The sequence below is a fragment of the Bidens hawaiensis genome, unplaced genomic scaffold (assembly GCF_021521415.1).
Source record: "Bidens hawaiensis isolate Kalapana, Puna unplaced genomic scaffold, B.hawaiensis_p1.1 tig00040535_1, whole genome shotgun sequence".
Taxonomy (NCBI): domain Eukaryota; kingdom Viridiplantae; phylum Streptophyta; class Magnoliopsida; order Asterales; family Asteraceae; genus Bidens; species Bidens hawaiensis.
The window spans coordinates 17,308-30,433 of NW_027497146.1; the positions used below are offsets into that span (position 1 = coordinate 17,308).

The following is a 13,126-nucleotide window of genomic DNA, read 5'->3' on the forward strand; positions in this document are numbered from 1 at the left end:
ACACAAAACATAACAAAAACAGAAATTCGATCCAAAAAGGAAAACCATTCACTTGCAACTTTCAATTGATAGGGAATTTTTTTCCCAAAAATGTTTTTTTTAGGAATCCTTTCATTTTTTATGGTGTTTGAAACATTTTTGGTATGGTATATGTTTGTTGAAAATTTTCAAATCTAGTGTCCGTGACTTGATAGGTAAGGTTAGTGAAAAATGAACACATGACACGAGTCACACGACTAGGAAACTTGCAAGGGATTGCGACAAACCGTTGTTTCAAACCATCGTTTCAAACTAGTCGTGAAAAAGTTTCAAGTTCTATACCAAAAGTAAACACACAAACACAAAAACCACTAAATAAATATCAATGATACCCGACTCGTAGCCGGTTATTCCACTTAAAACTTGGTAGCTTAAACAAGAGTTGTTACTTGTTCGGTCTGTAATTTTAGTTAAGAGATTTCTGGGTGAGATAAGATGAGATTAATAAGAAAATAACTCGTAACATAAAAATCCTTTTTAATAATAAAGAAAAATAATTCCACCCTCTCTTCATTCAGAGATCCAAACCCCCCAACAAAATACACTTCTTTCACCCCCTTCATATCCATATTTACATGATAACTTTATAACTAAAACACATTAACTAACCACATAACCCTTGATAAACTAACCACATAATAATATTAATAATAATCCGTAATTAAAATTTAATTAACCACTTTGGAAGGTAGTACTAGGGTGTTTTGGTTACCATATTCAATTCACAAGCTCCGAGATCCACTCCACATCCGGGTTCGAACTTTCCCCAGGGTTCGGGTCAACCCGGTCCATCGGATTCTCTTTACTGAGTTTCTCAAACATCCTCGCCCTCAAATCCCGACCCGACTCCACTCTTTCCATCACCGGCTCCTCCCAAATCTCCGAAAACCCGAGCCCGCGTCGAACCACGGGTCGGGTCGGAGTAGTAGGCAGACTATACAACCCGGATCCGGGTGAGGAAACAACCCGACCCATCTGCATGCCCCAAGGGGCTCCAACTCCAATAGGCGAACAAGAGTTTTTGTTAAGCTGAAGGCGTCGGAGAGACGACAGCATGTCGCTCACCGACACCGACCCGAGCGACCGGCTGAGAGAGCCGGTCACCGGGGACATCGGCGGAGACTCCGACGGCGGGGTCGTCGAAGCCTCCGACGAGAACACGAGCCCTGAGTCAACACCCACGTGGGCGTGCGGACTCAGGACTCGTAGCTGCTCCGGCGTGTGCGCGAAAAAGCACACACGACGGAGGCAGTTGGCTCCATCCTTGCACGGCTGGGTCCTGTACCGGTGAGGATGGAGCCAGCACTCAAACACGCCGTGAGCAAACTCACAGGCGTCACCCTTTTTACAGTTTCCTTTACGGAAGTCTGGACAGGCGGCACCGGAGTAAGTATACTTCCTGGGGTCACGGCGGCGGGCTTTCTCACCTGGGTGGGCGTAGGGGCAGTCGGTCCAGTCATGTGAGCGAGCACGTGCGCACTTGCGGACCTTGAAGTCGTACATGCGGAAGGTGTCGGAGGAGAAGGGTTCGGAGGTGATGTCGAAGTCAGATCCGTCTGGGTCGAGGTCGTCTTCGAGGTAGTGGCGTAAAGCGGAGTCGTTTCGGAGGAAGTAAGCGTAGTCTTCGAAGATGGTGGCATTGGGGCTGTGTGGAGAGGTGTCGTCCATCCATGGAGGTACGTGGACCATCATGCCGTGGTGGTTGTGGTTGTCGTCTCCGACCATTTTCTTTTTTGTTTTCCTGTTGGTTATGTTGAAAGCGAGTGTTTTTCGGTTTTGCAGGTTTCTTTGGTTACCACTTCTTCTACATATATAAACCGCTGGGAGAGAGAGAGAGAGAGAGAGAGAGAGAGAGAGAGAGAGTGGTTATGGTGAGGTTTCTTTAACCATGGTTAATATTTACCCATGAGAGGAGTAACTTTTTAGGTATTTTTTAGTTTTAGAAATAGAAATGGGTATGGATACATCATGATCATCCCCTCGTTGAGAATTGTTATCTTCATTTCCATATAACTAAAAAGACTACATATACATATCATAAAATTTAAAAACATGATAGCTTTTCACATCTCAGAGCATCCCAAACAAATCCTTCATATTATTCTCCATGTTATATAGAATAGTTGTGTCTAGATAAGATATCGAAAACTCATGAGTAAATTTTGGTAAACATTGTACATAATTTATACTTTTTTAATATTTATATAAAATGATTATGAATGAATAAGAAAGAAAATGTAATGATAAAATAATAAAAAGTTATAATTTAATTCAAAAAAAGATATAATAAATATAGTATTTTTTTAATATAATTATAAAAATGGTGATAGAGATTCTCATTTATGATATGTTTATGGAATTTCCTAAATAGGGGGTTCCTATATTTAACGAAAAATTTATATTTTAAGGAGGATGAGACTAGAGGACCAAAAGTGAATGCTCTTAGAATTTTACGGCATCGACATCTTTTCATGGTTGTAATATGTTGACATTAGTTTAAAGGTGCTTAGTTATTAAACGTCATTGAAGAGGTAGGTCCCAGCAAAGCCCAGTTGGTCCCGCAAGACTCACCTTGAACAGGGACGTCTGCGCAAAGGCCATCTGCTCCCGCAGGACCCACCATGCTCAGAGAACCTTACGCGCAGTACGCAAGCTGTACACGCAGGGAAAGCCTCCCAATGGTGAAGTACCCCGCCTGTTCCCGCAATTGCGGATACAAGCCATCAGGGAAGGCTACCCGCAGACAGCAGGGCTACACGCACAAGACAATAGCTACTTCAGTAGTCACATGAAGGAATGAGCAAGGCGGGAACAATCCCGCCAAAATGAGCCAGTCCGTATGATTCTGAAAGATCTTTTGTACTATACCTACCAAGGTATGGATAGGACAGACAATCTGACCAGAACAGCCCATGAGCCAATCACAGGGTGACAGCTCACCGACAACAGTACGAGGAGGAGCACCCTCTAGTACTGTTTGTCACTATTAGCCGCTGCCTACTCACCAACTCTTACTGTGGGGCGTGCGCAGCCTACAGTTGGTGGAATAGTGTTACTGTTGGCCGTAACCTATTCACCAACCAGCATGGCCTGCGTATAATCCACAGTAGGTGGGACGTGCATAATCTACAGTTGGTGGAATAGTGCAGCCGACTTTGTTACTGTTGGCCGTAACCTATCCACCAACCAGTATGGCCTGTGCATAGTCCACTGTTGGCAGAACAGGAATACTATTCAGCCGGCTGTACCTTCTAGGAAACCTACATTCGGCTATAAATACTCCAACATCTTGGAATGGTAAGATCATCTGCTATCCTGTTATCTAGCAATCTCTTAATATACACTTATATTCAGAGCAATCTAGTCTGATTCTCACGCCGGAGGGTGGTCACAAGGAGGAACCCCCCCTTCTCAGTGACGAGCTTACGGTGTTTGTTTTGCAGGTCCCCTGAAGAACAACCGTCTCTGTTGGACCTCATTCTCGTGGGAAACATTACTTAACCCTCAGATTATCTATAATCTGCACCGGGTCACTTAGTGTTTCTTCATTGGCGCCATCCGTGCATAAAAGCTAGAACTAATTTAGTTTTTTCAAATTTTCTGAAGAAATGGTTAACGTTACTCCGGTCCAAAGGCCAGTAACCGACCAAGAAACCCCGGTAACAACCCCAGCAACTGGGGGGAACACCGGCGGTTATACAATCCTTACGAACACTACCCCGACTACCCAAGCCGGGGCAAGTGCAGTAAATATTCCACTGGGGTTCACCGATGCCCAGCTGGAAAAACGAACGAGGGTCCCTCGCCAAACACTAGATCAAGTGAAGGCGTGGGCCGAAGCACGTCAGAAAGAGTTCTAAGCTGAGTTGGACGAACGCTTGCGTTCAGTTCAACAGGCTGACGAATTCGGCAGTACTCGCCAACACCTCATTATGAACAGCGAGGGCGAGTACTCAGACGACGAGAGGGAGGAGTCCGATACCGACGCAAACCCTCGCCATAAGGCGAAAGGGAAGCGTAAGGAAACAGACTCCCAGCCAAAAAGGAATTTTGGGGAAGCCTTTAAACCAACAAATGCGGAGAGAAACCCGCGTGACTTCTCCAAAACCTTTAGACCAACTGCTACGAATGCAGGAAAGTCAAAATTTGCAAGGGACATTGTGGAAGCAATCGCCCCGAGAAGTGCCAAACAAATGTCCAACATTGGCACTTATGATGGTCTATCCGACCCAGACGACCATTTGAACAGGTTCATTGCGGGGGCTACCGTCAGTAACTGGACGGAACCCACGTGGTGTTACATGTTCCAGATGACTCTGGTTGGAGCAGCCAGGGCATGGTTCGATCGTTTACCGGTCCACCACATATATGACTGGGCGGACTTTCAGAACAAGTTCAGCCAGCACTTCAGCCAGCAGAGGAAGTATACTAAAGAGGAGTGGACGATCCTCAACTGCGTTAGAGAGGAGGATGAATCTTTACTAGACTTCATCACCCGCTTCAACTCCAAGAAGCTGAGTCTGGGCAACATAAGTGAAGATCTTGTTCGCGCCGCTTTCATCCAGGGCGCCGAGTACCCAGAGCTTATCCGCACATTGACGGGTAAGGACGGCATGCCATCCACATGGGATGCCATCATGACGGCAGCCAAGCGCTTTGCCGAGACGGAGAAGCAGCTGGGAAGAGATCTTCCCCAGAGTACACACCTCTACACGCTGAGGACAAGGGAGAACAACGTTAGGACCGCCCGGCAGAACAAAAAGAGGCGGCTAGGTATTTGGCAGTCAAGGGTAAACTTTGACACCTCATCCAGCTCTCGCCCTCTTGTTGGCGGAAGGGACAACACACACCCTTCAAACCGAAAACACCGGTGGACGCCACTCACCAAGAGCGTCACGGAGATATTTGCCACGGAAAAATTGCCATGGCCAAAAGCCCCATTGATCCGGCAGAAACCTAATGCGGATCAAAGCAAATCCTGTGATTTCCACGGGACAAAGGGTCATGGTACTGAAGAGTGCACATCCTTGAAGGATATTGTTGAGACATTTGTCAAGGATGGAAGACTTGCACATCTCGTGGCATCAATCAAGAAGGGAGGAAGGAATGACAACCGGTACAGAGGTAACGGACGAAAGCCCGTCGACATCAGCATCAACATGGTTCATGGCAAGGTCGGAGGAAGAAAAAGACGAGTGACAGAACCATGCGCGTGGAAGGAAGCTGAGGTGCGCTTCCCGCGAGTGCCAGGAGGCCCCAGCAAAGAAGGCCCCATCGTCATCAAAAGCCAGCTGGGGCATTACATCACTTCCCGCACTCTTGCTGACAATGGCGCTTCGTCGACAGTGATGTACAGGCAGTTCTTTGACAAGCTGGATGATGAAGACAAAGAACGCTTGGAAACGGTCTACGCTTCAATGGAAGGGTTTGACGGCAGTACGGAAACCCCCCTGGGTATCCTATCTTTCCCCGTTACTCTTACCGATGGGAATCATTCACGCACAGAAGACGTGGATTTTGTCGTGATGAGAAAGCCACACCACACGTACGACATCCTATTCGGAAGAGACGGGATGGCAAGATTCAACGCCGTGGTATCTTCAGTCCGCGGCATGATGGGATGGCCAACAGCTGAGGGTGTAGCGATGATCACTGGCATTCCCCAGGTATGCATCGCATCTGTCTCATCTAAACCCAAACCGAAAGTGGCTAAACCAACCATCACCGAACCGGAAAAATGGGCCCTCAATGGCAAATACCCCGACCAGGCCGTTACCATTGGACCAACAATCGTTGATCCCACCCGCACCTTACTCAAACGCTTACTGCAAAAAAACGCTGACATCTTTGCGTGGGCACCAGCTGACATGACTGGTGTACCCCGAAGTAAGGCAGAGCATAAGCTCAAGTGCGATCCGGCTGTTACGCCAGTCGTACAAAAGCGCAGAGTAATGGGGCCTGAACAAACTAACGCGTGTAGAACCCAAGTCAAGGAACTCCTTGACGCAGGCATCGTACGCGTTAGTAGATATCAAACATGGGTTGCAAATCCCGTAATGGTACCGAAGAATGACAAACAATGGCGCATGTGCATAGATTTCAAAGATTTGAACAAAGCATGCCCCAAAGATTGTTATCCGTTACCAGAAATTGATCTTAAGGTGGATTCGTTGGCACCATTTCGCCTTAAATGCCTCTTGGATGCGTATAAGGGGTACCATCAAATCCACATGGCCGTAGATGACCAGGACAAAACCACATTTCGGACGCCCGATGGTACATTTTGTTATAAAATGATGCCATTCGGACTTAAGAATGCAGGGTCCACGTACCAACGACTGATGGACAAAGAGTTTCATGCCCAAATCGGGAGAAACTTGGAAGTCTATATGGACGATTTGGTCATCAAAAGCCCCGAGCCAGAAGCGATGTTGAAAGACATTGAAGAAACTTTCAACATGCTCAGAAAGATAAACATGAAGCTCAACCCGAGCAAGTGTTCATTTGGGATGGAAGAAGGGAAGTTCTTGGGAGTCATTGTTACTAAAGATGGCTTCAGAGCGAACCCTGAAAAGGTCGAAGCCATTGTTAAAATGGAATCACCTACCACCATCAAACAGGCTCAGACACTGAATGGACGACTAGTCGCACTTAATCGCTTTTTGGCAAACCATGCGGATAAGTCGTTTCCTTTCGTGTCAACATTGAGAAACTGCTTAAAGAAAACGCACTTCCGCTGGACACCAGAAGCGGAAGCAGCTTTTCAGGAGATTCGGTCACGCCTGATCGAACTCCCAACACTTACAGCACCACAAGCGGGAGAGGAGTTAATCCTATACCTTTCCGCAACAGATAGAGCAACCGGAGCAGTCCTGCTAATAGAACGAAAAGGCATCCAGATGCCAATCTATTATGTTAGCCGTGTACTAACAGACGTAGAAACCCGGTACTCTACCCTCGAAAAATTAGTCTTAGCACTTATACACGCGTCACGCAGGTTAAGACGATATTTCAAAGGCCACCCAATCACCATTCTCACCAACTTCAAACTCTCAAACGTTCTAGGCAAAACCGAATTATCGGGACGTCTAGCCAAATGGGCAATTGAATTGGGAGAATATGCAATTAAGTACAAGCCAAAACCAGCCATAAAAGGCCAGGTCCTGGCCGATTTTATTGCAGAAGTCCCCGCTTCGCGGGAGAAAGAGTGCCAGGAGGAGGCTCAACCCTCCCCAGCACAGGACATCAATGATGTCTGGCGACTCTACACTGATGGAGCAGCCAGTAACGAGGGTTCAGGCGCAGAGTTAAAATTAACCAACCCAGCAGGCCAAGAATATACTTACGCTATTCGGTTGGATTTTCCAAGTACGAATAACGAAGCCGAATATGAAGCATTCTTGGCCGGATTGAGAATTGCGCGTAAGATGGGAGTGAAAAACTTGGAAGCCCACGTGGATTCCATGCTGGTGGCCAACCAAATAAATGGGACGTACACGGCTGTGAACGACACAATGGCCCTGTACCTCGCCCAGGCAAAAACCCTTATGCGTGATTTTAATGATTGTAAAGTCATACACGTCAAGCGCAGTGAAAACAAATCTGCGGATGCGTTAAGCAAGCTTGCATCACTAGCCTTCACCCACTTGGGAAAGGACATCCGCATTGAACTCCTCGAAGCACCATCAGTCCCGCACAAGGAAATTTGTGTCATCCAAACCGGTACAGAAACGTGGATGACACCAATAATAAATTACCTTGCAGCAGGAACACTACCAGAGTCAAAAACACAGGCAAGAAAACTACGCTGTAAAGCACTGAATTATCAACTCGTCAATGACATCCTTTACAGACGTAACTTTCTTGGCCCACTCTTGAGATGCGTGGACAACCAAGATGCTGACTACCTCCTAAGGGAAGTACACGAAGGCATCTGTGGAGTACACGCAGGTCCCCGAACTGTTGTAGCCAAGCTAAACAACGCGGGATACTTTTGGCCGGGGATGCATACGGATGCACTGGCATACATCAGAAAATGCAGGTCTTGCCAGCTTTACGCACCCAACACGCACCGCCCGAAGAATAAACTTGTTCCAGTCACTTCTTCCTGGCCATTTCAGAAGTGGGCCATCGATGTGACAGGCCCATTTCCTACAGCAGCAGGAAATGTTAAGTTCCTAGTGGTAGCCATCGACTACTTCACCAAGTGGATAGAAGCAAAACCTTTAGCCCAAACAACCGCAAAACATATCAAAAAATTTATTTGGGAATTTATTATTTGTCGTTTTGGACTTCCACAGAATTTGGTGAGCGATAACGGCACCAACTTTGCTGACAAGAAGCTACAGCAGTGGCTGAAAGAACTTCAAATCACCCACACCTTTACCTCAGTGGCACACCCGCAAGGTAATGGTGAGGTGGAAAGAGCAAACAAGAGCATCGTCGATGGCATAAAGAAAAGACTCTTGGAACACAGATCCGGCTGGGTGGACGAGCTTCCGCACGTCCTTTGGGCAAACAGAACGCTGAAAAAGGCCAGTACGGGGGAAACCCCGTTCAGTCTCACTTATGGCACTGAAGCCATGGTCCCGGTCGAAATTGGTTTACCCTCACCAAGGGTCTTGATCCAGCCAGAAGACAATGATGCGGAAAGACGGTTAGACCTTATGCTAACCGAGGAACGCAGAGACTTAGCCGCAGTGCGTGAAGAGAATTACAAACGACAAATGCAAAAGTACTACAACACGCGGGTAAAACTCTGCAACTTCAGTATAGGAGACTACATACTGCGTTACAATGAGGCTTCAAACCAAGAGCGCCCAGGAAAGCTGGCCCCGGTCTGGGAGGGGCCATACATTATCAAAGAAGTCCTGGGAAAAGGCGCATACCGGCTTGAAAGGCTCGATGGTACTCCCATCCCAAGAACATGGAATGGAGCTCAATTACGCAAATGTTATATGTAGATCAATTCCAAACTTGTAAAGAAAAGGCCTAGAGCCACTTCTAATGGAAATGATTCTCCTTTCACAATGTGTTGATAACTTTACCTTTATACTTATGAACTTCCCACACTAGTGCCGGTATTCACTGCATAAATGGGGAAGAAGTAAGTCGTTACGTGTGGAAGGCGGCAAAACCCGCATAAACAACGCTAAAAATAAGGAAAACCTACACGCAGGTCAGATGTAAGTAAAGTTTAGCCATCCTTGTAAGTGCAAGTGACGGTCTTACCCGCACAATCACGAACAAGGAAGCAAAACTTCAACTTATCTACCACGTTCAAAGGTTAACTTATACTAAAAAAGGATGAGGAAAACCTACACGCAGGTCAAATATGGGTAAAAGTTTAGCCATCCTACTAAGTGCAAGTGACGGTCCTACCCGCACAATCACGAAAGAGGAAGCAAAACTTCAACCTATCATCTACCACGTTCAAAGGTTAACTTATTCTAAAACACTTGGAAAATTGCTAATTTAAACTAAAGTATGCAAGTCATATAAAGCAAGGAATCCAATGAAAGAAGCGGTCTTAGCCGCACAAAGATTTATATTTCATAATTGTTCGTTACAAAAATGGCCGGGTAACTACCCGCCTACAAAGTAAATCTATACAAACTAAACCTATCCTAGCAGCGGGAAGGGATCTTCAGGATCAGGCTTCAGGGCCACTTCCACTTGGACCAGCGCCGTCAGAAGAGCGTGGCAGTTCAAGGAAAGCCTTAAGGATAGCTATCCCATCATCAGCAGCAGCAATTTCATTCACCTTCTCCACCACCGGATGCGGGAAGGCAGCATACTGGTTCACTGCTTGGTCGTAAATAGTTTCAGTATCCGCATTATACAAAGGGAAGTTGGAAGGCGGGACGCCTTTCTCAGCAAACCCTAGACCAAGCAGGAAGCCGGTCCGTTCCCCATCCTCATGAGAAGCGTTGAGGGCTGCGCTAATAGCATCGTCGTAAGATGTCTCTGAAAAGACCCGATGCACAACCTACAAAAAATGTACAAGTATAAGAAACACTTCTATTTTACAAAGGAAAGCGTGAAGACATAAAGCTAAAATACTGAGACAACGCTTCTTGAAGAAGCCATTCCTTGGCAACCAGAGCTTCTTGAAGGGCGGCTTGAGCTTGGGTGCAGGCGCGTTCGGCTTCGCTCTTATTAAGATTGGCAAGAAGCACATCCTTTGCAGCGGCCTCTTCAACGCCCTTAAGCTTCCGCTCGGTGTGCGCAAGCACGCCCCTCTGGTCCAGGATCTCTTGAAGCTTCTTCGCATCCTCCATAGCCAAGGCGTCATGAGCCTGTTGAAGAGCCTCTAATTTGGCTTTAAGTTCTTCATTCTCCAGGCGGAGAGGCTCAGCAACGGCTTCAGCCTTGGTGGCCCTCTCGGTCGCGTTCCTCGCAGTCTCCTTAGCTAGCCGAAGCTGTTCGTTAACAGCTTGGGCAGCCTTGGAGCGGGCCTCGAGTCGCGCTTGAACCTCAACCTCGAGGGCCTTGAAGGCCTTCTCCTTCTCCGCAGCTACTGCGATTAGTTTTTGGTTCTCCTCCCGGAGAGCACGCGCCTGAGATACTTCTTTAACGCGAGCTGCTTTCAACTTGTCGTTTTCACGACAAAGCAGCTCGACGCGTGGCTGCATCCGGGCCAGGAGAACCCGAAGCTCGTTGGTTAGCCTACCCTCCTGGTAGCTAACCATGGCTTCCCCCAACGCACCATGGGGAGCAGCGTGGCGAGCCCAGTCCACGCACTCCACAGGTGTGCGAAGGGTTGTTCCTCGGCGAATGTTCCTTCTTGGAACATACACTTCATTGGAATCCGACACTGCAAAAGAAACAAAGCAGTTAGGAAAAGATGATAAAAAATGCATAAAGGCCAAAAGAACCCTACGCACCTGTAGGGTCGATCACAGGCCGATAGCCACCGAACCCATCACCTGAACCTAAGGGAAATCCATCCAAAAGGTCAGGCAGATGGGAAGGTAACAAAGATTGGCGAGAAGCCCCGCGCGTACCTGAAGGTTCGGCCGTCGAGGCCGATGGCGGAGGCGGCATGGTTTCCGCCGCAGTCGATGGCGGAGGCATGATGTCCGCCGCAGTCGCCGCCGCGGAGTCAGCAGCAACAGTAACCGCCGGCTCGGTGAAGGATGCTGTAAAAATCGCACTCACCGCCGGCGGTGACGACATCTCGGCTGGAACAGTCAGCTCAAATGAGTGAGCAACTGGACCAGTGGAAGCAGGCGCAGGCGCCTGGGTCGACGCCTCAGGTAGGCTGACCGAGCCTACCGTCATTGGCGGAGAGGTACTCCTCTGCGCTCCACCCTGGAATGCGTCAACATCCACGCCTGCACAAAGAAGACAAGTGTTTTAACAATAAATTTATGAAGTATGATAAATCTACAAAGATAAGGATGTTTGTACTTACGGGTTTTCTTGAGCCTGAACGTACGGACGGGCGGAGACGAACCCGATGGAGCCGGTCTCTTGATGCCGGTAACCGTCGTCGTCGTTGGTCCTCCGGAGGTAACAGTCGTAGCCTCCGGAGAAGTGGTCTTCTCACCACCGGGGTTCCCCGCCACCTCTTCACTATCTGACTCGGTGTCAGATAGAATCACTGGATCGGCTGTGGAGGCCGCCTTCTCCTTCCCTTTACCGCCGGCAGCCTTCTTCTTCCGCACCAACGAAGGACCATCTGCGGATTCCTCAGAAGAAGACGGGATGTCAGGAATTCCAACAGCGGGTACAGCATTGAGGGGTTGAGGATGGAATAGCGCCTTACCTGGCCGCCGGTGGCTCAGGATCTCGTGGCCTAAGGGATATGCCTCCACGAACCGATCCGCCATTTGTTCCAGGATGGGCAACTCGTTCTCGTCTAGAGCACGAGTACCCATCCGCGCGGGACCGTCAGCTTCCCGCGGGTGCAGGAGCGACTCCAAGTCGTTCCCCTCTGAAAGAAAATAAACAGTTAGAAGATAAACTCGTATAAGCAAAAAGAAACGGAGCATACCGTAAGGGATAGAGTTCGAACCGTATTCGAGGACGATCGGGATTTTTTGCGCATCCGCCTCTTTCCACACTCGGCTCATCCCCAACATCACCATCCCGGACTCCGGAAACCGGAAAACCGGAGATTGGACCCGGGATATCTTCGAGAACCATTCCGCCTCCTGGTAGTTGATGGCGTGAATGCTCGGAATTGCTTGGCCATTTTTAAACTTCATGGCGATGGGGATGGCGCGGGCAGAAATGTAGAAGAACTCCCGCTTCCACGAACGGAGACTGCGCTCGGTCGCACAAATCTTCAAACCCTTGATACGGGTTGTCAGGGTATACCACCCCTGGATGCACCTCCAAGTATAGAAGGTCATCAGGCGGTCAACATGGGGCTCGAGGCCCAAAATCCGGCACACCCACTCGAAATGGCGAATCTTGGCGACCGCCATGGGGTGCAACTCGGTCAGATGAACACCGTGCCTCTCAAGGACACGGTAAACAAACTTTGTCAATGGGAACCTAAGATTCCCATAGACAAAGAATGCTGCATAAACCCCGATCTTGCCTCTGGGGGCATCGTACACGGTCTGATGGGGTTCAGGAAACTCAGGCTCGAAAGGATCGAGCATGAACTTCCTAACAACATACCGGTACTGATCGCCGGGCAGAGCACACTGGCACTCACCAGCAGTACTCTTGTCATCGGCCGAAGACTCAAGATCACGAGAAGACATTTTGCAGAAAGAAGAAAGCGATTTCGGGAAAATGCTTGCCTGAAAAGGGGAGTATTTGCCGGAAATCGCTAAGAAGAAGAAGAGAAGGGTGAAGGTGTGGATTGCAAAGAGCCCTCTCCCCCTTTATATACTAATCGCAATTAATTCGATGAATTTAATGCGGAGGAGAGAGAAATCGAAGGTGCAATGAAACTATGACACGTGGCAAAAAGCAGGCTGGCAACAGCTGTTGACAGGACGCGTACCATTAATTTCGCGGCCACGCGCCCGAAAAATCGCGCCCACGCGCCTGAAAAAGCGTCTGGAATGACCATGTACTGTCACGTCACCATAACTTCCTGCACGTCCTGACACAGTCAGAAGAAACC

The 13,126-nt window shown here is 48.3% G+C and overlaps 1 pseudogene; it reads right to left on the reverse strand.

Moving 5' to 3' along the window:
* Window positions 1-481: 481 nt before the first annotated feature.
* On the reverse strand, window positions 482-1,764 carry LOC143592120 (zinc finger CCCH domain-containing protein 20 pseudogene; annotated as a pseudogene).
* Between the last annotated feature and the right edge of the window lie 11,362 nt (window positions 1,765-13,126).